We start from the raw sequence: 3,756 nt of genomic DNA, 5'->3' as shown, positions 1-3,756 counted from the left end.
AAGTGACTTCGCAAACTGCTCAATTTTGCCCTCTAGGGCCGGGAACTAATGAATAAAAAAGGGTTGGATACGCCCCTCTACCATACATATCTAGAGAAATAGAATAGTCCTTTTATACAGACTGCTAAGTGCGGAGACGGGAATCGAACCCGTGACCTCAAGGTTATGAGCCTCGTGAGCTACCAAACTGCTCTACTCCGCTCTGGAGTACCAGAAACTGGTGGACAAAAAAGGCTTGAATACAAGCCTCTAACATGTCTAGACAAATAGAATACTCCTTTTATACAGAATGGAGCGGGTAGCGGGAATCGAACCCGCATCGTTAGCTTGGAAGGCTAGGGGTTATAGTCGACGTTGGTTGATTATTTTTAACGTCTCTAATTCAAAACCGAACATGAAATTTTGATTTCATTCGGCTCCTTTATGGATATTCTCACCACTTAACATCTATGTCAGCTTTTCTATTGAATGGAACCAAAGCTCTCCGCTTTCTAGATGATCCTTATAGAGTAGGAGATAGAAATTCTATCTAAATTCATCTAATCTACTTACTTCGTTCCCTAATTTCATTCAAGAGATCCTGAGGAAAAGAATTGGGTTTCCACCGAGCTGAAACAATATGCGGATGGTTCTAGTAAACCAAAACTATCGTTTTTTAGCTATTTGGCTTCCTTATTCCTTATTTTAAGAAGATTTAGTTACGATTGGAAATCAACTTTTTTGTATCTTCATCCATAGATCCTTTACTCATATTTTCAAAATTGGAATACTTAATCCAATGCAAAATTATGCTTCGCGACTCTGTACTCATAATCCTATTTTTATTTTGGATGCAATTTAAATTAGTCTTTGGATACAAATCGCCAGAATGTATATTCTTCCTCAATATGCTATTGAGAGGAAAAGGATTTAATCCTTTATAAGAACTAAAGTTTTCATCGGAATATAAAAATAAAAAACTTAAGGATGCCTTAAGTATATCATTTCAAATTCAGTTATTAATAGAACGAATCACACTTTTACCACTAAACTATACCCGCTACATTGTAGATTATGGTATAAATGGTACCCTTTGTCAAGGATAGCCATTTGACAAGAAGGCTAATTCCCCCTTATTGAATCAGATGGAGAAGGTTCATGACACTGAGCCGTTGGTACTTCTACTTCGATCGCTCGCCTTTACTTTAGGATTTAGATAGCCCCTCTGGTCTGTAAAAAAAATCTTTTCTTACCATGCTAATAGCGCCTGAACCAAATGTATTTATTTTGATTAGGATCCTATTCTACGGTTACGACTACAATAATAATTATTTACTTTGCAAGGACGTAAGTGTGTCAGACTGCTAAATTGTTTTATTATTCCTACAATATAAACTAGGGGATATAGGGGGTAACACTGTCCCTATAAATTCCTTTTTTCCTTTTCTTTTTTGTCCAGAATTGAACAAAAAAGAAATTATGGAAGATGTTTTCTTCCCCATTAAGTCCGAGCCATAGAGTAAGAGTGAGATGAGTTTTCCAAATTCATCATAGACTTTCCCTATGGCTTGATAGAAGTAAGCAGCAAAGAGTCGTAACTTAAAGAAAAAAACGGACAGGGCCGACAGATTTACCTGATGTAAAGAAGATCCTAAAAGTCTCTGATTAGTCGACTCTCTCCATTTAACACTTTCCTCTCTCTCCTTTTTTCCACTGACTCAATTCTAGTTTATTAGATTCTTGTTTAAAAGAATGCAAAAAGTTCAATAGAACTAAGAACACATAAAAAATAGCATAGAGGATCAAGGCCATTACCAAAAGTTCCTCCCAAGGATCCTATATCCTATTGGGTATCTGTTCCCCGCCTTTTCCCGCTAGGATCGGAAATCTTATATTTTCCATATCCATATACCGTTGAATCCTTGGGGTTCCAGAATCCGCCTATTTTACTAGTCTTCGGAAACGGAAAACCCTGAACCAAGAAGAGTTGGATATGTTATGTAGGGTATGTTTTTTTTTATTAATTTTATTTTGAGCTCTCAAGATATCGATATATACATATACAATCTCTACATAATGTCTCTCTCTCTATCTCTATATATTATATATATAATATGTACATTATGCAGTAGACCCATAATGGGAAATCCAAGTGGCTAATTTTTGAATTAAATAAAAAGCCCTTTTAACTCAGTGGTAGAGTAATGCCATGGTAAGGCATAAGTCATCGGTTCAAATCCGATAAAGGGCTTTTTAAATTAGTGGTAGAGTAATCTCGTGCTAAGACGTAAGTCGTTGGTTCGAATCTGATAGAGTACTTTTCTACTAAATTGATTCACTTTTTTTCTTTGTTTTTGAAACTTTCTCTATATTTTTAGAGAATTTTATGACTTAGTGCGGGATGGATGCATTTTTGGTATGAACACTAAATGAAGCACGGAGAATTAATCTATAACGATCAACTAAAAAAAATCCTAGATGAAAACATAACAGAAAAGTTGGAAAAACTCTTTGCTTTGGATCTATTTATACTTTTCGAGTATATTGACAATTCCAAAAAACTGCTCATACTATGATTATAGTATAATCACGAGCGGTTGTATATGGCCCTATCGTCTAGTGATGCCCCTATCGTCTAGTGGTTCAGGACATCTCTCTTTCAAGGAGGCAGCGGGGATTCGACTTCCCCTGGGGGTAGGGAGTATTATGAAAGGAGGTTAATCATAGATTAGCAAAAACCCTAGAATAAATTCTTCCTGGGTCGATGCCCGAGTGGTTAATGGGGACGGACTGTAAATTCGTTGACAATGTCTACGCTGGTTCAAATCCAGCTCGGCCCAAACCAAAAATCTAGGGCTTCGTGAGTATGAACTAAATCCTTTTGTTTTTCTTCCATAAAATAAAATGTCTGATCTATAGAAATAAAAAGATAAAGAAAAAAGGGAAATTTTTTTTTCTAATCCATATCTCTCTCATTCCTTTCTTACAAACAAAAGAGTTTTTCTTATTGAAGGCTGGATTATTATCCATTTTTAGTGATAAAAAATCACGACATACTAGTTATGTCACTCTCACTATACCCACGTATAATATAATATGTGGGTATGTAGTATATGATTCGTCTATTTCTTAGAGTACGAAAGACGAATCGAATCTTCTTATGGTTCTATTTAAGAATGGGTATGCCATACACCCCGCGGGGATTGTAGTTCAATTGGTCAGAGCACCGCCCTGTCAAGGCGGAAGCTGCGGGTTCGAGCCCCGTCAGTCCCGAACTAGGGTTCAATGAATGGAGAAATTGATATTTCCTTTTTCCATGAAAAAAAGGGGCAGGGAGCAAGATCAAATACCCACAGGGCACCCTTACTTCACTTTTTTATTTTGCATCTCTCATTAAAGAGGGAGGGAGGGCATATAGGAATTTTTTTTTCACTACTCCCAATCGATAAAGAAAGACACACATACGATATGTGGATTAGTAGAATTTAGGATATTATATTACTCTATCTTTCTTTATGATGATACCATCCTCATCTTAATTTCCTATTCCACTCTTATGGAATAGAGTACCGGTATTTTACCGGAATCCATACATAAATCGTATTCCCTTTTTATTTCAGACCTCTTTTCCCCATCTCACTTCTACTGCTTATTTGGATGTCTATGTGACCCATAGAAAGTGAAAGTTGGTCATATAATACATACATAATTGTATGTATAACTATAAGAAAAAGGAAGGGAAATTGTATAAGATTAAGAAAGTATAAGATTAAGAAA

The 3,756-nt window shown here is 36.0% G+C and overlaps 3 non-coding genes across 3 annotated transcripts; all 3 read left to right on the top strand.

Moving 5' to 3' along the window:
* The first annotated feature begins 2,158 nt into the window (after nt 1-2,158).
* Nucleotides 2,159-2,230, top strand: TRNAT-GGU (transfer RNA threonine (anticodon GGU)). The gene has a single exon. It is a non-coding gene; the product is annotated as a tRNA-Thr (tRNA).
* A 507-nt stretch (nt 2,231-2,737) lies between these two features.
* Nucleotides 2,738-2,819, top strand: TRNAY-GUA (transfer RNA tyrosine (anticodon GUA)). The gene has a single exon. It is a non-coding gene; the product is annotated as a tRNA-Tyr (tRNA).
* A 359-nt stretch (nt 2,820-3,178) lies between these two features.
* TRNAD-GUC (transfer RNA aspartic acid (anticodon GUC)) lies at nt 3,179-3,252 on the top strand. The gene has a single exon. It is a non-coding gene; the product is annotated as a tRNA-Asp (tRNA).
* Nucleotides 3,253-3,756: the final 504 nt, after the last annotated feature.

Source organism: Triticum urartu, unplaced genomic scaffold (genome assembly GCF_056163025.1).
Source record: "Triticum urartu cultivar PI428250 unplaced genomic scaffold, HENAU_Tu73 scaffold2, whole genome shotgun sequence".
In the NCBI taxonomy this organism is placed as follows: Eukaryota; Viridiplantae; Streptophyta; class Magnoliopsida; order Poales; family Poaceae; genus Triticum; species Triticum urartu.
Note: the sequence above shows the minus strand (reverse complement) of the source record. Positions and strands in the feature narration are given on the sequence as shown.